Source organism: Delphinapterus leucas, chromosome 18, assembly GCF_059928025.1.
Source record: "Delphinapterus leucas isolate spDelLeu-1000000601 "Yukka" chromosome 18, BTC_Dleu_Yukka2, whole genome shotgun sequence".
Taxonomy (NCBI): domain Eukaryota; kingdom Metazoa; phylum Chordata; class Mammalia; order Artiodactyla; family Monodontidae; genus Delphinapterus; species Delphinapterus leucas.
Window position 1 is genome coordinate 74309987 of NC_143146.1, and position 23124 is coordinate 74333110.

At 47.5% G+C, this 23124-nt stretch overlaps 1 long non-coding RNA gene and 1 pseudogene across 2 annotated transcripts in view; one reads left to right on the plus strand and one right to left on the minus strand.

Moving 5' to 3' along the window:
• LOC149746883 (uncharacterized) overlaps positions 1-23124 on the plus strand; it is a 61041-nt gene that overhangs the window by 15199 nt on the left and 22718 nt on the right. The gene's annotated exons all lie outside the window — the stretch shown is intronic.
• On the minus strand, positions 21117-21712 carry LOC111175062 (large ribosomal subunit protein uL24 pseudogene; annotated as a pseudogene).

Genomic DNA, 23124 nt, shown 5'->3' on the forward strand with positions numbered 1-23124 from the left:
CCCGGGGCTGGGCCAGCTCTGAGTCTCTGGATTGCAGTGGGACAGCAGCTGCGGACACCCCAAGGCAGAGCCCAGGATGACTCTCCCTTTATTTCCCACTAGCGCTTTGCTGAGCAACGTCTGGGTTTATTCACTGCTCCTGCCCTCTGTCTGAAGGTGAGATGCTTCAGACGCCCAAAACTGTCCTGGGCCCTTGGTCCTCGCTCCCTTTGTGACAGAAGACGTGGCAGGTTGATGGTTATGGTGTTGGCTTGAAACCGATAAAAGAGGGTTCGATTCCTTCCTTTCCTGATTATTTTAGATTGATGTTAAGTCGTTCCTCAAATGTGTGATATGGTGGAGGACATCCACTGAACCACTCTAAATTTGTGGTAGTAAGTTCTACTGCTAGGACTTCTCGTTTGGATGCGAATGCCTCTCAGATAATGAAAATTATCAACATGACAGCTGTTAGGGAGATGAATGAGCCTATTGATGAAATAGTATTTCATGCTCTGTAGGCATCTGGGTAGTCGGAGTATCGTCGAGGCAGGCCTGACAGACCTAAGAAATGTTGTGGGAAGAAGGTTATGTTGACGCCTACAAGTATGATTACGAAGTGGATTTTTGCTCATGTTGAGTGTATATCCTGGGAATAGTGGGAATCAGTGCACAGACCCTCCTATGAGAGCGAAGACAGCTCCTACTGAGAGTACATAGTGAAAATGTGCAACTACGTAGTTGGTATCATGAAGGACAATATCTAATGAGGAGTTAGCTAGGACAATACCTGTTAACCCACCGACTGTGAAAAGGAAGATGAAACCTAGGGCCCCCATCATGGTTGGGACCATTTAATATTACCCCCATGGAGCGTTGCTAGTCAACTAAACACTTTTACCCCTGTTGCGATAGCAATAATTATAGTGGCTGATGTAAAATATGCTTCTGCGTCAACGCCTATACCTACTGTGAACATGTGGTGGGCTCGTACAATGAACCCTAAGGATCCGATTGATATTATAGTTCACACCATGCCCATATGTCCGAAAGGCTCTTTTTTTCCTGAGTAATAGGTTATAATGTGTGAAATTATCCCAAACCCAGGTAGGATTAAAATAGATACTTCAGGGTGTCCGAAGAATCAGAACAGATGCTGATATCAGATTGGATCCCCTCCTCCAGCAGGTCAGAAACGGTTGTGTTTAAGTTTCGGTCAGTTAGTCGTAGAGTGATCCCGGCTGCTAGTACAGGTAATGATAACAGAAGTAACACTGCTGTGATTAATATTGATCATACAAAGAGTGGTGCCTGATATTGGGACATAGCAGGTGGCTTTATATTGATAATAGTGGTAATAAAATTAATAGCCCCTAGAATTGAGGACATACCAGCTAAATGTAGGGAAAATATAGTAAGGTCAACTGAAGCCCCTGCATGTGCTAAGGTTCCATCCAAGGGCAGGTACACAGTTCAGCCCGTACCTGCACCGGCTTCAACTACTGATGATGCCAGCAAAGAAGGGGGGAGTAGTCAAAAACTCATGGTATTTACACAGGGGAAAGCCATATCAGATGCTCTGATCGTTAGAGGCACCAGTCAATTTCTGAAGCCACCAATTATGATGGGCATGACTATAAGTTATTACAAACGCATGGGCTGCTACTACTACCTCGTAGATTTGGCTGTCTCTGAGTAGTGTTCCAGGCTGGCCTAGTTCAACACGAATTAGGTAGGCTCAGGCCGGCATCTTCTATTCTGGCTCAGGCACCAAATAGCAAGTATAAAGTACCGATGTCTTTGTGGTTGGTTGAGAATAATCTGCGGTTTATGAACACAGGTGAAGTGGCTGAGTAAGCATTAGACTGTAAATCTAAAGACAGGGGTTAAGTCCTCTTTTTACCAGGCCCTGTGGTGAATTGTTCATATTGAATTGCAAATTCAAAGAAGCAGCTTCAATTCTGCCGGGGCTTCTCCCGGCTTTAGCAGGAGAAGATTGAAGCCAGTTGACTAGGGTATTTAGCTGTTAACTAAAAATTCGTGGGAGATGTATCCCTCCAATCTAGTGAGGATTTAGCTTAATTAAAGTGTTTGATTTGCATTCAATTCATGTAGGATATAGTCTTGCAACCCTTATTAGGCAGGAATTAAGTAAATTATACTTGCTCAGGGCTTTGAAGGCCCTTGGTCTGGTTTAACCTAAACTCCTATTCCAACACTGATACTATTGGTGTGAGAGGAAGGAGTATTGTGGATATTATGATCACGGTTGGTAGGATTACTTGCTTTGTAGAGTCAAATTGCCATTTTATTTTTATGTGGTTTGTGGAGGGGAACGTGGTCAGAGCTGTGGAGTGAGTTGCATGTAGAAATACAAGTTAAGTAGTGCTGTGATGGATATTAGTGTGGGTAAAATAATGTTACTGTTTTTTGTCATTTCTTGGATAACTATTCATCTGGGTATGAATCCTGACAGTGGCGGGAGTCCTCCTATCGATAGCAGGGCGGCTATAGGGTAAGGGCTGTGATAAAAGGTATACTGTTTCATGGGTGAGATGGTGGTAACGTAGTGGTAGCTGAGCTGTGAATGAATAATATGAATATAGTGAAAGTTATTATAACGTAGGTTACCAGGTTTAGGGTTGTTACAGTTGGGTTATATAGTAAGATGGCTGTTATTCATCCTATGTGGGCGATTGACGAGTAGGCCACGATTTTTCGGAGTTGGATTTGATTTAACCCACCTCACCCTCCAATTAGAATGGACAACATGGGGCTTCCCTGGTGGCGCAGTGGTTCGGAGTCCGCCTGCCAATGCAGGGGACACGGGTTCGTGCCCTGGTCTGGGAAGATCCCACATGCCGCGGAGCGGCTGGGCCCGTGAGCCATGGCCGCTGAGCCTGCGCGTCCGGAGCCTGTGCTCCACAACGGGAGGGGCCACAACAGTGAGAGGCCCGCGTACCGCAAAAAAAAAAAAAAAAAAAAAAAAGAATGGACAACATGGATACAGATAGTATTAGGCTTAGGTTGACTGATGGCGAGATTTGGTAAACAACTGATAGGGGTGCAAGTTTTTGTCATGTCAACAGGATTAGACCTGCCATTAATGGGATGCCCTGTGTTACTTTCGGCACTCAGAAGTGAAAGGGGGGTAGTCCTAGCTTTATTACTGTTTGATGCTGCTGGATTGAATATTTTTGTAATGGTTCATTGGCTGGAATAGAGTAAATTGATGATGACTGCTAATATAAGTAATACTGATGCGGTGGCTTGTGTTAAGAAATATTTAGTGAAGGCTTCTATGGCTCATGGGTTGAAATTTTTTATTATAACGGAGATAATGGCTAGCATATTTATTTCAAGTCCAATTCAGACTAGTAATCAGTGGAAGCTGGTTATTACAACCACAGTCACTAAAACAACAGTTGTTAAAATAATGATAGAAGTAATGGGGTTTACAGGAAGGATACAAACCAATATTTACAGGGTATGGGCCCGATAGCTTATTTAGCTGACCTTACTATAGATAGAATGTGGTGGAATATGGTAGCATGGAAAATTCTGAATTCTCAAGGGTAGGCTCAGCTCCTATAGCTCTAGAAATAAGACTTGGAACTCTATTATTTACTCTATCAAAGTAACTCTTTTATCAGACATATTCCTTATGTTTGTGGGGGGATGCTTGCCATTATGGGTAGTGATATGTGTCATATGCACAGGGCTAGTGTTAAAGGCAGGAACTTTTTTTAGAGTAGGTGTATTAACTGGTCATGTCGGAATTGCGAGTAGGACACTCGAATTCATAGGAAGGACACTGTTAACAACAGTGTTTCGACGATGAAGTTGACTGTATATAGCTCTGGTGTATGTGGGTTGTGAAATGCTCCCAGGAACAGGATTGTTGTAAATATATTTATTATAATGATGTTAGCATATTCTGCTAGGAAAAACATAGCGAAAGGGCCTGCTGAGTATTCTACATTAAAGCCAGATGCGAGCTCGCACTCTCCTTCTGTTAGATCCAGCGGGGCTCGGTTGGTCTCTGCTAGGGCAGAAATAAATCATATTATGGCCAGTGGCCATGATGGGAAGATCAGCTATAGTTGCGCCTGTGTTGTGGTGAGGGTTGATAGGGTGAAAGACCCATTTATTACAAGTACAGATAAGAGAATAATTGATAGTGGTACCTCGCATGAGATGGCTTGTGCCATTGCTTGTAGAGCCCCGATTAGTGCGTACTTTGAGTTGGAGGCTCATCCGGACCGTAAGATAGAGTACACGGCTGGACTTGATATGGCTAGTATAAATAGCACCCCTAGGTTTATGTTAATGAGTGGATATGGCATGGGTAGGGGAATTCATATTGTTAGGGCTACAGTCAGGGCTAGGACTGATGCGATGATGAATATGGAGGTGGAAGATGTAGCTGGTTGTAGTGGTTCTTTAATGAATAGTTTGATTGCATCGGCAATGGGTTGAAGTAGGTCATGTGGTCCTACAATGTTTGGTCCTTTTCGGAGTTGTATGTAGCCTAGGATTTTTTATTCTCCTAATGTTAACAATGCTACGGCTAAAAGAATAGGAATAACAAGCATTAGGATATTGATTATAAACATTTTGTTAGGGAGACAGTTTGAAGCTTTGGGTATAAAGGTTTAAGTTTATGCAATTACCAGGCTCTGCCACCCTAACTAAAACCTTGGTCTCGGGTGATTGTTTTGTGTTTGCTTATTAAGTTGAGATTATATCATTAATTGTTTTAAAGGCACTTGTTTAAAGTGGGCCTTATTTCTCTTGTCGTTTTGTACTGGGAGAAATACATAATAGATAGAAACCGACCTGGATTGCTCAGGTCTGAACTCAGATCACGTAGGACTTTAATCGTTGAACAAACAAACCTTTAATAGCAGTTACACGATTGGGGTGTCCTGATCCAACATCGAGGTCGTAAACCCTATTGTCGATATGGACTCTAGAATAGGATTGTGCTGTTATCCCTAGGGTAACTTGTTCCGTTGATCAATTTTTTGGATCAATAAGTGATGCTGTGCTTTGACTAGTGATCTAAGGTTTAATCACTCAGAGGTATTTTTGTGCTCTGAGGTCACCCCAACCAAAATTGTCAATCCATGTGAAATTCTGCTATCCCTTGGTGGTTTAATCATGTTTTTTTTGGATTAACTAATTGAAGCTCCATAGGGTCTTCTCGTCTTATTTTGTTATCCCCGCCTTTACACGGGGAGGTCAATTTCACTGATTAAAAGTAAGAGACAGTAAAACCCTCGTGTGCCATTCATACAAGTCCTTATTTAGAGAACAAATTATTATGCTACCTTTGCACGGTCAGGATACCGCGGCCATTTAACAGTTGTCACTGGGCAGGCGGTGCCTCTAATACTAGTGATGCTAGAGGTGATGTTTTTGGTAAAGAGACAGGGTTTGTGTTTGCTGAGTTCCTTTTACTTTTTAAAATCTTTCCTTGGGTGCACACCTGTGTTGGATTAACGGCATATTTAATAAATAGTTTAGTGTTGGGCTATATTTATTTACTGTTAATTACCAGTATATTATTAGTTGCTGATGTAAACTTGTGCAAGGAGAAATGTGTCTTGTTACTTATATTAACAGTAGTGCTTCTATAATTTTATAGATTAGTCCGGTAATAAGACTAGGTGTTAATTTAATACTGACATTAAGATATATTTATTGTTGAGCTTGAATGCTTTCTTAATTGATGGCTGCTTTTAAGCTAACTATGGTGGTGTTTTGTTTTTACTCTCTAGTTAAGGTTGTACCCATCTCTAAAAAGCTGTACATTTTTCGACTAATGTTTAAATACACATTGAAACTTATAAGGGGTTCTTGGTATTATTTAACGTTGAACTGAAATTCTTTTTCTGGACAACCAGGCTCATTAGGCTTGTCACCTCTACTAACGAATCTTCTCACTATTTCGCCACATAGATGAGTGTGTTCTAGTAACTGTTCATAAGTAGCTCGCTTGGTTTCAGATGGTTTAACTTAAGTTCTCTTTGTTAAAATTTTGCTAGTTAAATCATTATGCAAAAGGTACAAGGGATAAGCTTTGCTTTTTGTTACTTTTAATGTTTCTTTCATCATTCCCTTACAGTATTTTCTCTATAGCACCATTAGTATTTAAATTTCTGTCTCCTATACTTTAAATGTTAGGTGAATGTTTTATTTGATTGGTTCATGCTATTATAATGGAGAGGGGTGTGGGCTAGATTTAGTTCAAGACTTCAGAGGTTATGAAATCTTCTAGGTGTAAACTAGGTGCTTTATTTAAGCTATGCTTTGATTTATCCAAACACACCTTCCAGTATGCTTACCTTGTTACCACTTATCTCCTCTCATACAATCCACTAGTATCTGCCAACAGGTTGTGATTTTTGTCATAATACTCGAGGAGGGTGATGGGTGGTGTGTGTATGCTTCATGGCCTTATTCAACTAAGCACTGTACTCTTAATTTACTACTAAATCCTCCTTTGGTTTTTCGGTTTCATAAACTTTCGTGTAGATAAGAGAATGTTCTGGGTGTAGAAAATGTAGCGCATGTCTTCCCACCCCATGGGTTACACCTTGACCTAACGTTTTTATGTGCTCTAGTTGTGCTTACTTTTACTCCTTTTTAGGGTTTGCTGAAGATGGCGGTATATAGGCTGAATTAGCAAGGGCTGGTGAGGTTTATCAGGGTTCATCGATTATAGACAGCCTCCTCTAGAGGGGTGTGAAGCACCGCCAAGTCTTTTGAGTTTTAAGCTGTTGCTAGTAGTACTCTGGCGAGTAATCTAGTTCTTGTAATTATTTGGGTTTAGGGCTAAGCATAGCGGGCTATCTAATCCCAGTTTGGGTCTTAGCTGTCGTGTTATCAGGATGTGCTAAAGTCACTTTTGCAGCCTATTTTTACTTTAATTATGGCTTTTTACAGCTTAATTAAAATTTAACTTTATTTTGCATTACTCTTTAACACGCTTTATGCCATATTTCTATTAACTTGGGTTGATCGTATGACCCTGTGGCTGGCCCGAAATTTACCAGCCCTAATTAATATGGCTTAGTCGAACTTTCGTTTATGGCTTAATTTTTATCACTGCTGTCTCCTGCAGGAGTGTATCTGAGCAAGGTGCTGTGAGCTACTGGTACAGAGTGCTTGATACCTGCTCCTTTTAACCATAGTGATTTAGAGGGCATTCTCACCAGAATGTGGATACATGCATGTGTAATTCTATTAAAAATTAAAAGAAAGGCTGAGACCAAACCTGTGTGTTTATGGAACTAGCAAGCCCATCTAGGTGTTTTCAGTGCCTTGCTTTAGAGGTTTACGCTACATCAACTTGTTGTGTACAAGTGATATTTATATCGCTGTGTTATGCGGCTTGTGTCGGATTTAGTATTAAATTTTTTTTTTTTTTTGCGGTACGTGGGCCTCTTACTGCTGTGGCCTCTCCCGTTGCGGAGCACAGGCTCCGGACGCGCAGGCTCAGCGGCCATGGCTTACGGGCCCAGCCGCTTCGCGGCATATGGGATCCTCCCGGACCAGGGCACGAACCTGTGTCCCCTGCATCGGCAGGCGGACTCCCAACCACTGCGCCACCAGGGAAGCCCTAGTATTAAATTTTTGATAAAGCGGCTAACGAATCTACGGGGATGTCTGTCTATATGGGTGGTGAATATGTAAGTAGTTTATTGGTATGATGGGGGTGTTTTTGAGGTTGCCTGTTTGATGGTTTTTATGTCCACCCCAACTCGGCACCACAGGTACGAGTGGGGCAAGATGCAGTGTTTCCACCCATTTTTTTGACTTGTGTAGACTCTGGCACTAATCGTGACCTTCTATTACCTTTTTCAGGAGCTTGAGGGACAATCTTCCTCAATTTCTACAAAGTATTTATTTACTTATTTGGTTGCACCGGGTCTTGGTTGCAGCACGTGGGCTCCTTAGTTGTGGCATGCATGTGGGATCTAGTTCCCTGACCAGGGATGGAACTCGGCTGCCTGCACTGGGAGTGCGGAGTCTTAACCACTGCACCACCAGGGAAGTCCCCTTCCTCAATTTGTAAGGAAACATAAAACACAAACAAGCAGACTGTGTATCTTAGGATTCAGCGAGGCTTTGCCCCCAGGATTCACTCCATCGTCAGGAAGGCAGGGAGAGGCTCAGGAAAGGAGCATCTGGGGAGACTGACCCCAAAGAGATGCTGGGAGTAGGCTCAAAGGCAGTAAAGCAAGAGGCTCACGGGACATAGCAGTAGATGATGTGGGGCCAGCCAAAGAGCTGGGTGTCCCCACAGGTGGGCAGAACCTAGAAGCTGAGTCCAGCAGTAGAGGCCCCAGGCAGGGAAAGAACCAGTGGTCACCCTCAAGGAAGCCAGTCAGAGGAGGCAGGACTCAGCTGCAAGTATAGGGTGAGAAAAGCAAAGGTCCAGCTGAGAGCATCCAGGACGCCAGGCCTTACCCAGAACAGGGTCCCGATCCCTGCTACAAGGCTGGGCCCCGACATCGGGCAGAGGGGTCATCAAGCGCCCTTGTGCTGAGTCCTGAGTTCACCAGGGCTTTTCTGGTTACAAGCAGCAGAACCCCTCGTGACCTAGGGCAGGGCAGCTCATGGGTTCCTGGACCCTGGGCTCAGGAACCGCAGCTGGAATCACAGGGAAGCCGGCCCTCTACCTCTCTGGCCCTCACCTCTGCTTCATTTCTCTCCCTTTCAGGTCTACCTTCTCTTTCTCAGACTGCAAACAGAAGTGGCCATAGACTTCCACATCACAATTTAGCCCCTAGGGAGAGACTGATTTTTCTACCAGGCCCAATTCTAAACTCCTATACGAGGAAGTGGCTCAGAGTTTACAGTTTGCCCACCCTTGGGCCAGTCGAATACAGTGGGGAAACCGGGGTGCATTGTTAAAAACATGGCAGTCTCCATGGACGGAAGGATGGATGCAATGGGGGTGGGGCAGTTTCTAAAAAGCAGGTACCAGGAAGACCACCCAACAGAATGCAGTCCAGCTGGGGTCTCACGAGGCAGGCTGCACAGTTAGGGGACTTAGTTACATGTCTCACCTTAGGTGTTGCTTCTTAGGGGCTATTTTGAGAAGCTTGAGACTGGCTGTCCCTGGGCATGTGATTAATAGAAGGTCTAATTAACAGTCAAAACCTCTAACTCAACAGAGACAAGCTGTGAGGCAAAGGAGTGAGTACTAGGACTTCCCCAAACCTCCCTGCTCTCTCTGGTTAGGGGGACACCTCAAGGAATGGTGCTTCTTCACGTGCTTCCTTGTTCGGCACCTGCGGTGTCCAGCACTGCCTGGGGCACTCCTGGAAGAGAGGGTCGGGGAGCCTCCCCTCCCAGTGATGGAAACGGCTTACAATGATCAGCACTCTAAGATAAGCACGAGCAGAGTGCCAGGGAGAAGAGAGAGGGGCCCTGAGGTGCCTGGCGAGCTGAATTGTGAGAGATGATCCCAAAGAGGCTGGTACAGCAGAAAGAACAGTGAACGAGGCATAGCAAGGTCTGAGTTTTTGTCCTGGGTCTGCGACCCTGGGGCCAGGGCTAGTCAAGGCAAGAGAAGTGCCTTGGGTGCAAAATCTTAAGGAAACAGTCACTCCCAGGCTCATGAAAGGCTGAGTTCTTCTCAAGCCATGGGCATTGGCACCTCTCTGCCCCCAGCCCCAGCCCTGACTGTCCCTCCAGCCACGTCCCCTTAGCAGGTCACTCTACCTGCCTGGGCTAGATAGGTGATGGAAGGTCACCTCTCTCCAGGTGATCCCATGGTGCTCCTGGCCCAGACATTGCGGCAGAGTCCCAGATCTGGGTCCAGAGCAGACGGAGCCTCCCCTCAAGCTCCCCAGGGCCTAGAATAAGGATTACGTTTTCCTTCACTCCCTCTGCCTTTCCTGTTTACTTGTAGCTTTCGGTGCCTCTCTCCTCCACTTAGCCTGGGAAGCTGAGGTCACTGCGCTGCCCTTTTATAGGGAAGGAATTCGATTTCTAGTAAGGTTTATGTGGGAAATGAGCTTCTTAAGTACCATAATGAGCAGTTCCACAATATAACTGAGGGAAAAGGAGCCTGAAAGATCATTAAACTCTGTGCTTAGGTAAAGAAAGATGACCCACGAGAGAGAGGCCATTCAGTGACTGAGGCTACAAAATTACCAGCGCCTGGGGGGGTTTCTGGCCTCTCCTGACAAGTAGAAAGAGGAAGGAACCCCATGGAGCAATCTTTAGCGGCTGGACATTGTTCAAAGGCAGCTGGCTACTGGCTCTGCGGAGCTACAATCCTTACATCTGACTACTAAACAATCTGCTCGGGTGTTCCCACAAGTACCCCAAATTCAACTTGCCCTAAACAGAATGTATCATCCCTTCCAACCCACTCCCCTGCTACCCTACCCACCACGGATCATCCAGTCTCCTAGATGGAAACCTGGGAGTTACTGGGTGTTCTAGACAATTCCCTTGCCCTTATTCAGTGAAGCATCAGTTACTGACGCCCTGGGGTCCACCCCCCTGGGGTCTAACGCTGGGGGCCACCACCTGGAGGCTTTATGACGCCATCCTTGCCTCTCCATTCTCCCGGCCAGCACTTGGTTCACACCCTCAGCACTTCTTGCCTGGATCCTCAGTCCAGCTCCTTCCCAGACACCCTCTCTACTGCTGCTTTTATTTTTCACTATGTTTTTTAATGTGGAATAGATCAGCTACAGATTAGACAATAAACACCAGAGTCACCACCACCCAGATGAAGAGAGAGAACGCTGTCCTTTCCTTAGAGGGGCCCGTGCAGTCCCCTCCCCCTTGTCCACCCTCCTGCCTCTCCCCGACAGTGAGCCATGATCCCGACCCTGCGTGGGCTTTCACATTTCTACATGCATTCTAGAATCAGATTCTGGAGTCCCACAAGACAAACCCAGTTGGGTTTTTTGAGGCTGCACTGACTCTCTAGATTAATTAGAGGAGGGTTGATGTCCTTAACCCACTGAGTCTTTAGTCCATGTATATTGTGTATGTTCCTCTGGGTCTTTTATGCTCAATACAAACCACAGAAGTCTTGTAAATATTTAGTTATTTTTCCCCAAGTTTTTCATATTTCTGTGTCATCTTCTGTTTGTTGCTGTTATACCAAAATGCAGTTGCTTTTATGTTGATCTTGGATCCAGAAGCCCTTAATTTATCTGCAGAACCTACACTGCTTTGTGAACAGCATCACCAAAAGTGTGTTCATTTATGAACAGGTGTTCACACAGCAATTTCAGGTTCTCTGTTCAAACAACCTGAGAGGAAACATCCTGGTGTTGGTGGGGGTTAGCCATCCCCTGACCTGGCGAGAGGGAGCCCTGATGGTGGGGAGAGTGGCCACCAGGTGCAGCAGGGGTTTTCTGAGCCCTCCTCTGGGTCTGCACTGAGAGGGGTCCTGGGGACGCTGTCCTGCTCCCAGGGTCCCCTTACAGCCTGGGGTAAGCTACAAGTATTCTTTCACTGCCAAATTACAGAGATTTCTCCTCCGAGCACAGCAAGAGCCCACACCTTCTCTACTTTCTCCCCTGGAGCCCCTCCCTTACCTGCCTTCTTTGGACTCTGCTCTGTGCTCCCCGACCCTCTGGTGTTCTTTCCGTATCTGGGTCTTCCTCTGCACTGCGGCTCCCAGACCACTGGAGCCACTCAGGGGGCCTGGGAACTCACCCCCCTCCCCCCACTTCTGGTTAAGTGACTGCTGGGCGCAGCTTCAGTCCAGATGCCTCTAAGGGGAACTCACACCCAGAGCCTAGTGGGAGGGGCCAGCCAGGCTCTGGGGACTTTCTCTTGAGATCACACCCTTTCTCACCTCCTCCCCTCATGCTATACCAGCTTCCCTGGGAGCCGTTCCTTCAAAAACTGCTTGTCTCTCTGTCTCTTTCTTCAGTTTCCCTTTTCAGTGAGACGATTTGGTCCAGTCTGGGTCTTCATCAGACACCCGAGTGGGTAGAAATCTCTAAGTGTACAATTTAGCATTCAACCGTGAAAATAGGATCCCCTCCCCATGATTTAGGGCGGGAATTCGCCACAGAGGGTGGAAGAGCTAAGAAACCAAGTAGAGGGCAGTGGGGCGACCAGAACCAGCAGCAGCAGGGAGCCCAACCCCCCCACCGGCCAGGAGACAGGGCTGAACCCCCAGAGGGCCTGTCTGCAGGAGATGGGGGGCCCCAGAGCCTACACTGCTGCTGCTAAAGGAATGGGAAACAGACACCGGGTGGAGGAGGTGGGCATGCGAGGCCTGGCAGCAGAAAAGCAGTGGAAGGTCGGCCACAGGCCATGGACAAGCTTCCAGAGAAACCTGCTGCCCCATGAAGGGGTCTTTCTTTCCAGCTGAAAGTACCTCCATGCTGACAGCACAGCCTGGGGAGGAGGCTGTACACGCCCTCCCTCTTTCAGTCAGTGCCACAGGACTTTGGGGCCTGAGAAGCAGGCCCAGCTGGGCCAGGAGGCCACGTCAGACGCCACAGAACCATCACCTGAGTCTCACAATCCCCCCATGGTTAGGCCTCCTGTGGATGGCGGCAGAGGTGGGTCTCCCGGCACCTGATGGACCAAACCGGCTTAGGCTGCAGATAACTCCAGCGAGTTCAAGGACCAGCTCTGGAGGCCTGTTAACCCTCAAAAGTGGTAATGCTGGTTCTCCCCAGGCCCACATCAGCCCCTCCAAGCTCCCTGCTCTGGTATTTTACAATTGCATTTTGACTAGATGATTATCTGGTCACATTCCCAATAGCAACACTGTTACACCTGGTGAGGGCACTTCAAAGCTGTTGTCCAGGCTAATCATAAAAGGACAGCAGGTCCCCAAAGCTGCCCTCTGCTCGCTCTAGGCTAAAGGTCAGGGCTGTGCCCTTCCCCACTCAGAGGTGGGTGTTCCGAAGAGCCATCAGACTTCCCGGCAGGGTCCGCGGCACCCCGCCCTGCCCGCTGCCCACCCTGGGAGAGGGCCCACCCTCATCCTCTCTCCTCCCCACGCCCTCCAGTCTTGGCCGGGCTCTCAGTGGCCTCAGTGCTGACGTGCGGGAGCCCACCACCTACTGGGGCACAGATGGAGACTGAATGGGTGTGGAGATGGTTCTTAGTGACAGCATCCCCTTCTCTGGAGCAGAGACGGGGACAGATCACCTGGCAGGAGGCCAGAGGAGCAGGAAGGAAGGGAGAAGATGCATCTTCCAGGGACTTCCCTGGTGGTCCAGTGGTTAAAAATCTGCCTTCCAATGCAGGGGACGTGGGTTTGATCCCTGGTCAGGGAACTAAGATCCCACATGCCGCCAGGCAACTAAGCCCATGTGCCGCAACTAGAGAGAAGCCTGCGTGTCGCAACAAAGAGCCCACGTGATGCAACTAAGGCCCGACGCAGCCAAAAATAAATAAATAAAATATAAAAAAAAAAAAGAAGATGCATCGTCCAGATGGGCCAGGGCACCCACACTCTCGACTCAGATCTGAGCGATCCGTGGGCTCCAGGCCTGCCCTTGAAGAGGAGAGGCCTTGCTGGCGAGGCTCAGCCTGTGATAGCCCTTCCCCTGGTCCACGGGTTCATATCACTGCTCATGAAAAGAATTATCTGCAAAGGATTATATTTTCTAATAATGGACATGGAAGTGTTGAGTTTACAAATTGAGGAACATGACATTCTTTATACTCACACTCAACCCCCAATAACAGGAATATGAACTCGTGCCTGGCTTGCTTTGTAAATATTGCTGAGTGGGGTGTGTGTGTGTGTGTGTGTGTCTGTGTGTGTGTGTGTGTGTGTATGTGTGTGTGTGTGTGCGCTATGTCTTTCAGTTCTTCTTCAAGCCCTATTAGCTGCCTTGGACGCATGGTAAGAACAAGAAATAAACTCTGGTTGGGGCTGTTTGTTGTCACAGCAAAACCTAGCCTATCCTGACTGATTAGTGCCAGACACAAATCTTCATGAATTTCCCTCCTACTTATGCTAAAATCCCCACTCCTTTCCACTAGCAGAAAGCCCTGCCTGGTCTAGGCTCAGCCCATGCGGCTCCCTCCTCCCCTGCACTCGCTCTGCTCTCCTCACCCCGACAGACCGTGAGGTCCCCTACACCCGCCAAGCTGGTTTCCACCACAGGGCCTTTGCATTGCTGTTCTCTCTGCAGAAACTGCTCTCCGAGCCTTCCCATGGCTCTGCTCAACAGGCACCCTCATCGGTTCCCCAAAGAAGCCTTTCCTGACCGCCCCCTAATCCTCCAAGGTGGCCACTCTCTGTCCTCTGACTTGGCGTGGTTTACATCACATGTATCACCACCCAAACTACTTGTAAGTGGATGAATAAGTGAATGTGCCCTAGAGAGAGATGAAGTGTCAGAGGCGCTGGGAATGCCCATGCCCGTCAGCTCACTAAAGTGGGAAATTCAACCACTGAAGATTTGTTCCTTGGCTTTAAAAGGAGCATAAAAGCGTCCCCCAGGTGTGGTGAGGATCCAGTAATGGTGAAGGGCTGTGTGATGCTCACTCAGAAGTGTGGGCATCAAAACAGACCCCTGCTTGGAGGGATGAGGGAGAGCAACAGAAGAGACCCTGTGACCCTCATCCAGAACACGTGGACGGCATGAAAGGCTGAGGGTGGAAGGAGGAAGGGCGGGCCAGTGGTGCTGAGCCAGGCCCGGCAGAAAGAGGAGCAGCCTCTGCCGGGAGTGGTATGCTCAGTCCTGAGTGTAGGAGGGCTTCAGTAGGGCGGCTTTGGGTTCCGGAGGATGGGCCAGAGGGGACCTTACTGTCATCGAAGAGAAAGGGGGGTCTACAGGGAAACAGCCAGTGGCCTCAGTGCATCCCCCTCCACAGGTGACCACAGAAGGTGAAAGACCAGGGGGAAGAGGCAGGGCCATGGAGGCCAGCCCCCCCCTCCCCAAAGAGTCCAGAAGCTCTGATGCAGAACCAAGGCTCACACGAGGCATTAGCCATTCAGACAAAGCAGGGCAGGGCTTCCCGTAAAGCAGTGGCCTGGAAATGCTGTTTCCTGACAGTGTCTTCCAGTCGGCTGGACCTGATGAAGCACCCACCATGCACAGGGGCTTACTCTCTTCGGGTTGTGCTCTCTTGACTTCTACATGAAATTGCCTGGTTGCACGCGATGCTTAAGTCTACAAGTGTGTTCCTAGTGGCCTGTGGCTGAAGGATGTTGACAAGTTCTACGATGGGTATACATGTTACAAATTATTGTGTCTTCCTGGTGCACTGATTATTTTACCAATGTATGATGGTAAAATAATCAGTGTACTGCTTTATCGTTAGGAATGACTTTTGCCCTAATGTCCATTTTGTCTGATACAGCTACACCAACCTTGTTTTGGTAGATATTTACCTGGCGTGGTAAGCAGAATAATGACACCCTCTCCCCCAGAGATGTCCGCATCTAATCCCTGGAACCTGTGACTCTGGTGCCTTACATGGAAACGGGGACTTTGAAATGGGAGATTATTCTGCATTATCTGGGTGGGCCCAGTGTATTCACAATGGTGAGAACGAGAGGGAGCTGGAATAGAGAGGGCAGTGTGGTGCTGGAAGCAGAGACCACGGTGATGCACTTTGAGAGGGAGGAAGGGGCCATGGGCTAAGGAATGCAGGCGGCACTAAAAGCTGAAAAAGGCAAGGAAACGAATTCTCCCACAAACCCTCCAGAGGAACCAGCCCTGCCGACACCTTGACGGTAGCCCAAGAAAACTAATTTTGGACTTCTGACTTCCAGAACTGCCAGAGAATAGATCTGTGTTGTTTTACGCCTGACACTTGTAGAACTTTCTTACAGCAGCATCGGGAAACCAATATACCCCACATTCCCCATATCTCTAATCTCAGAGCTTCCATCTGAGCTCATTTTCCTTCTGTCTAAGGTAAATCCTTCTGAATTTTCTTCGTTGAAGCTATTTTGGTGATGACCTTTCTCATATTTTGTCTGTCTGGAAAAGGACTCTCTTCCCCTCACAGACTAGGAAGCTGGTTCCACGTACGTTTCCTGGAGACTCTTTCCCTTCCTTTGCCTTCCCCGGGGGTGAGAACCAGCTTTGCTTCCTCCTCTTTCATGGTTGAAAGTGTATCAGCAAACGCCGTAGGTGGACATTAGCACTGTTCCTGGATACCTCTTCCCCACCCAGGCACAGGACAGGGCGTGTCTGGATTTTTCTGGAGGGGTGGGGCCGTGTGGTTAGTTCTAGCAATGAGTGATAGTAGACAGTCTGTGTTTCTTGTGGGCTGAGCATTTCACTGCTGGTGTGAGCCCTCAGAGACCTCCATTTCCCTCTTAGCAGCACGTATGGTGGAAGCTGCCCTGCCAGCCCGGGTCCCTGAGTGGCTCCAGTGAGTACAGCTCCCTGTCAGTTTTCAATGGACGCATGGTAGGAACAAGAAATAAACTCTGGTTGGGGCTGTTTGTCGTCACAGCAAAACCTAGCCTATCGTGACTGATACAGTGCTCCTGATGACATCTATAGTTTTGTTTCTCCTTTCAGATCCAATCAAACCCAAAGCTTTAAGGTAATCATGCCACAGATTAGACTCTCAAGGTTCTAGGATACAGGATCTGATCAACAGAGGGGAAAAAACAGCACTTTATGCTGCTATATGATTTTAGAAAAGAGTTCATGAAAATTGACTTCCTGTCCAGAATGTTCTCGGCAGCTGGGCTGTCATTGTTGCTCCTGTTATAGAACGTTAGGCAATTGTCATGAAAATTAACACTCAAAGGTTCCTGTTTACATTTTGTAACTGATTTTCGGTATCCTTACTAGGATTTTATACAAAAACTTTTGTATTCTGTGTATGTGATGTATTCCTTCATGGAGTTTTATTAAAATCCTTTTCTTTTTTTCTTCTAAAGGAATACATTCCTATTTAATAATGCAAGTCAATGGAAAAATAAGATGTGACACTCCAAAATTCACTTCCCAATTCACTTTTAAAGGCAGATATCAATTCCATATGAAGATATGCAGTTATAGTTTCCATATCCTCAGAAGTAATTAGATGCTACTACTATTACTAATAGTGCTACAAGTACCCAGACTCCACACTACCTGCCATAGGCAAAGACCAGCAAGCCCAGTTACACCTCAGGTGGGGTATGTTGGATTCACAGGCAGAAGAGGGAGCTAGATTTCATGGGTCTCCGTTCTCCTGCCCCCTTCAGAGAAAGGCCTATTTTTCCTAAGAAACAGATGAAAGAAAAACAACCAGCATTCCTAGTCAGGCAGTTTAATTTCCCCAGCATTTTTTCTCTTCCATAATAAATATAAATAATTGTATCACGATATTTGGGGAGATATGTGTGGGAAAACACCCAACATACATCATATGCTAATCCTAACAGAGCCAGGAGTTCCCGAGGCTTCTGCCTGGGCACTCCTCCCCTCTGCTCAGTGCTACATTCACCCTGAGGGCTGTGGCCAAAGCCTACAGAGGAACTCAGCTGGGAAAATGTGGATGTGAGCATTAAGAGGTCATTCCAAACCCTCGTTTCAGGCAGGTTTTAAGTTGCATCTTTTTCTAAACACTTCATAAGAGTGCCCACAGAACGTTAAAATTTCTCCTTCCTCGCTTCTAGAAAACACTCTAAAGTAGTTAGGAGGGAGAGCTGATCGAGAGGCAAAACGCCTGTGTGGGTAACCTGCACATTACCTGCCTCTAAAATACCACTGCCTTGTTTCATCCTGTGTCGTCTGTTTAACTCTCACCCTGTCTCTGCCGGACGATGCCAAGCCAAGGGGTTGGAATGACAGCAAGATGGTTGTGATCTCTCCACACTGGTGGCTTGAAACTGGCTGGTGAGGGTTTGGTCCTGTGCCAGAACGTCCAGTCCTATTACCAAGGCCCCTTAACTTATCACTCATGTTCCGGTACCAGGGGCTTCATCAAGCTTTGTTATGTCATTAAGTCTGGGGATGAACTGTGACTCATTGTTGAGGACATGTGAGTGAGCATCTGGCTCCTTTAATAGCAGCCTAGTGGACTTTCCTTGTCAGTTATGACTGTTCTGAAACAGTACAGTCTTGAAATGAGTGACCCCCGGCTCAGAAGTAGCCCAGCATCCACACAACACCACCGACCCCTTTGGAACCCCCTGGACCACGTACCTTCCTAACATCACCTCCTAGGCAGAGCACAGGATTGTCTGGCTGGGAGTCCTCCTTCAGAGAGCGCACACACATTGAGAAGGTGCTGGTGGCTATTTACAATAGCCAGGGCATGGAAGCAACCTAAGTGTCCATCGACAGATGAATGGATAAAGAAGATGTGGCACATATATACAATGGAATATTACTCAGCCATAAAAAGAAACAAAATTGCATTGTTTGTAGTGAGGTGGATGGACCCAGAGTCTGTCATACAGAGTGAAGTAAGTCAGAAAGAGAAAAACAAACACCGTATACTAACACATATATACAGAATCTAAAAAAAAAAAAGGTTCTTAAGAACCTAGGGGCAGGACAGGAATAAAGACGCATACGTAGAGAATGGATTTGAGGACACGGGGAGGGGGAAGGGTAAGCTGGGACGAAGTGAGAGAGTGGCATGGACATATATACACTACCAAATGTAAAACAGCTAGTGGGAAACAGTTGCATAGCACAGGGAGATCAGCTTGGTGCTTTGTGTCTACCTAGAGGGGTGCGATAGGGAGGGTGGGAGGGAGGGAAACGCAAGAGGGAGGGGATATGGGGATACGTGTATACGTATAGCCGATTCAGTTTGTTATACAGCAGAAACTAACACACCGTTGTAAAGCAATTATACTCCAATAAAGATGTTTAAAAAAATAAAATAAAAAGAAGGTACTGCTGGTACACAACAGGGAGACAGCCCGGGAGGGGTGTTCCACCTGGGCAGCAGGCTGGTGTCCGGGCAGAGCCTGCGATGGGGACATCAAGGGAAAGGCAGGAGCCCAGGCTCACGAACAGGAGAGCCCCTCTCTGTAGACCGGACACTCCCTGAGGACAGGCACCAGGCATACGGTGCTCATAGCTAGTCCTCCACACGTAGCACATGGTAGGTGCTCCATAAATGTCTGTGGAATGAATGAAGCAATTAGAGAAGGACCAGGAAACATCTGGCCAGCAAGATGAATAGGGACAACAGCAAATATTCTCACAAAGCAAATGCTATGATCCAGTACCGCTGAAAATTTCCATCAAAGTTCCCTCCCGAGGGAAGGGTGGAGGCAATGCTTATCGTGGGGGGATCTGGAGTGTAGCCAAGGGGACAAGAAAGCACATTCAGCCATGTGCAACCAACAGTTATGCACACAGCTGTCACATGTTCGTCCTGAGGTCCTTCCCATGGACAACTGTTGGTCCAGCTCCTGCACTCCCTCCGTGAGACAGAAGCCTTTTATAACCCCTACCCCATGGGCATCCTCTAAGCTCATGTTGGTCCTGAAGGATTACCTCCTGTCCCTCCATGTTCTTCTTTCCTGGCAGAGATCTTCAGATTGTCTCTTTTCTCCAGAGATGTTGACTTCTGCCTCAGAGGCATGGCCCTTACCTGGGGCAGCAACGGGAGGGTCATCGTCAGCACAGCGAGTACCAGGGATGCCAAGGACGATGGAAGGGGTGGTGCAGGGGATGCAAAACGTGGGAATTAGGACAAGTGGGGGATTTCTTAACAAGCTGTCAACTATCAAAATTGCCTGACAACGGTGTGAAATCTGCTCAGAAGGATGATAAAATGAGAACAGCCCCTCCTCTGTGCAGACTCCGTAAGCATGTGCCTGTGTGAAGGTAGGGGATGAACCAAATGATCTTGTCAGGCTTCTGAGACGCCATGATTCCGCAGCCCCTGGCTTATACAGCACCTTTCACGATGTTGTTGTGGCCCAGTTTCAGACAAGTTGTTTGATCTTATTTACAGCCGAGAAATCTAGGTCACAGCATGTTGGACCATTTGCCCAAAGTTAAACTGAAAGCAGCCTTTGTCAGCTGCCTGCTGTCCTCGGAGGAGAGTCCAAAATTGGTGAAGTTCTGGTTTCTGGCTTATGATTAGCTCCCAGAAAATGATGACAGATCACCCTGCTACACTGAGGCCCATCTTCTTTTCCCAGGGACCTGACACAAAGTCCCTGTACCAGCAGCACACAGCTCTGTTTCTCGTTCTCATGCTGCTGGAGCTCGGGGGCTGCAGGAAGAGCAAACTGTGGCTGAGAGGAGCCTGGACCTCCTGCCCCTGCTCCTGCCCCTGCTCCCCTAGAGCAGAGTCTCCTGTGGGGGGCGTGCGAGGTGCCCCATCTGGCTGAAGCCCACAGGCTTAGCTTTTGGAGGTCACTGAACCTCTGCTTGCATCCCTGGATTGTGGTGGAGCTCAGAGGTCACACCGTGGATAACTACCAGCTGTGAGTGTCTCAAAGAACCAGAGAGATGGGTTAGGAGCTTCTGATGATTTCTCCTTATGTCTTGGCTGCTCTTCTTCATTTCAAAGTATTTAAGGCCATCTGTTTGGCCCTGGATTTTCTGGGGTGACCCTTGGATTGGGAGGGACCTCAAGCCCAAAAGTAGTCAAGTCCATTCACCGCTCACTCTGGTCCCAATTCTGGGAATCCCTCCCCAACACACACACACACACACACACACACACACACACACACACACCACCTCCACATTCTCAAATTTTTATAAGGTCTTTCCAAAACCAAAGCAAAGCCTTGACTTCTGAGAGCACTGGGATCCTCCAGTGTCTGCAGTGCCACTCTTTGGCCACTAGCAACAGAGGCTGCCATCATTGTTCATGTCAAGGCTGGAGGAAGGAAGTCCATCTTTTTTAAAAATTTTTTTATTTATTTACTTTTGGCTGCGTTGGGTCTTTGTTGCTGTGCGCGGGCTTTCTCTAGTTGTGGCGAGTGGGGGCTACTCTTCGCTGTGGTGCACAGGCTTCTCATTGTGGTGGCTTCTCTTGCTGTGGAGCAGGGGCTCTAGGCACACGGGCTCAGCAGTCGTGGCTCATGGGCTCAGTAGTTGTGGCTCATGGGCTCTAGAGCACAGGCTCAGTAGTTGTGGCTCATGGGCTCTAGAGCACAGGCTCAGTAGTTGTGGCGCACGGGCTTAGCTGCTCCGTGGCATGTGGGATCTTCCTGGACCAGGGCTCGAACCCGTGTCCCCTGCCTTGGCAGGCGGATTCTTAACCACTGTGCCACCAGGGAAGCCCCAGGAAGTCCATCTTGAAGACATAGTTTGATCCATATATGGATCATTAAGAGCGTTATGTGAATTGTATTTTCTTTGGTACCCACTTTTTTTTTTCATTTTAAGTTTTTAATGAAAGTTGTATATAAGAATACTTTATTCCTGATCTTCCCAATTGTTTCTCCCTTATATCTGCCCTTTTCCTCTCCTACCTGGCGAGATCGGCTTTACCTTTGAGGATCTTTGTGTGGTCTTTGTCCAGCTTTAGTCTGGTGAATGCCCACATGGACAGCCGTGCCATTAGCCTTCTCCCACTGCACTCGTTCAATGTAGGTGACATATTTCTTCCTGTAAACCTGGACTATTTTGCCAATTTGCTGCCCTGTGTAGTGCCCTCATACAACTGGAACTTCACCATACTTTCAGATGGGCATGGATTGGACACGGTACTTCTGTTTCAGCTCTTCAGAAAGAGGGGAAGACATAATCTTCCTGCGAATGTGGGAAGGCACATTGAAATGCCTTTTCCGGTTCTCACTTCAGTCAGAAGTCACAAAGGGAATGAATTTCATTTTGGCCTCCGGCGCTTCAGCGATGGCCACAAAAGGGTTGGTACACATTTCTTACCATATTTACTACATTTCGTTAGGACACAGCAACACAGAGCAAAGAGCACAACCTGGGTTTGAATCCTGGCTCTGCCACTTGCAAGCCAGCTAACCTTGGACAAGTAGCTTAATTTCCCTGGAGCCTCATTTTCCTCATCTGTAAAATGGGAATAATTATATCCGTCTCCAAGGCTGTAGTGACGATAAGAGCTAGCACATGTAGAGCACCTGGCTTTTGTCTGGCACGTGGTAGGTGCTTAGTGAAGGTGGTGTGGACACCAGCAGTCAGGGTGTTTGGTGGGTGTCCTGATCAGGCTCCACCTCTCCCCATGTGAGGTGCTGCATCGTTCTCAACTTCCTGTTGGATGGGGGTGGGGGTTCCCCAGCTTGTCCAGGGGCCAACACTCCTCTGAATATCTGATTCCTGAGCTCCCACTGCCTGGCACCATACTTTGTTCCCCTGAGAAAGGCCACTGTCATGTTCCCTCCCACGCGGCTGGAACCCAAGCCCTCTGCTGGGCCCCAGCCCTATGGATGCATCGTTCCTTGGCCCCAGAAGCCTCCGGAACTCCTGGCTCCGTTAGGATTAGCGTATGATGTATGTTGGGTGTTTTCCCAGACATATCTCCCAAAATATCGTGATACAATTATTTACTAGAAGAGAAAAAATTCTAGGGAAATTAAACTGCCTGGCTAGGAATGCTGATTGTTTTTCTTTCCTCTCATCTGTTTCTTAGGCAAAATAATCCATTTCTAAACCCCAAGCAGCTATGTTTCTAAATAAGCACATCCAGTATAATAAGCCTGATAAATGATAGTATTAACTCTGACTAGCTAGGGTCAGGCAAAGTGCCAGGCTCAAGCACCAGAGAATTTCTCTCAGGACCTCTTGAATCGAGACATCTGCTGTTACCTCTAGGGTAACTCAGCACTTTTATCAGGCTCTAAACAATCAATCCCTTCCACGCCATGCTGGAGGCAGCTGGTAAACTGTGGGCCAGGGCACGGTATGATTTTTATTTCAGATGGAATGAACGTCTAATTGAATGCTTGCACAATTGCATTCCAGCCTGGAAAATCTACCTGCTGGTTTCACCACCAGCTGAGAGTTCTCAGAAGCAGGTGACGCTCTCCACAAGAGCAGTGGCGATTTCATGAAATTCAAAGTGAAGCTGAAGGTGGCTCCTGATTTGATTCCCCCTTCAGCATCTCTTGCTCATAACGCCAGTGACGGAGGAGAGACAGTTGTTGCCTTCCACACCACCTTCAGCTTAGTCACCCCAAGTGATGTACACATGCATAACCAGCCTCATCTCGAAATAAGGGAGGGAATCAGAAATGTAGTGAGGGGGTGTCTGCTTGCCGCTGCACCCCTT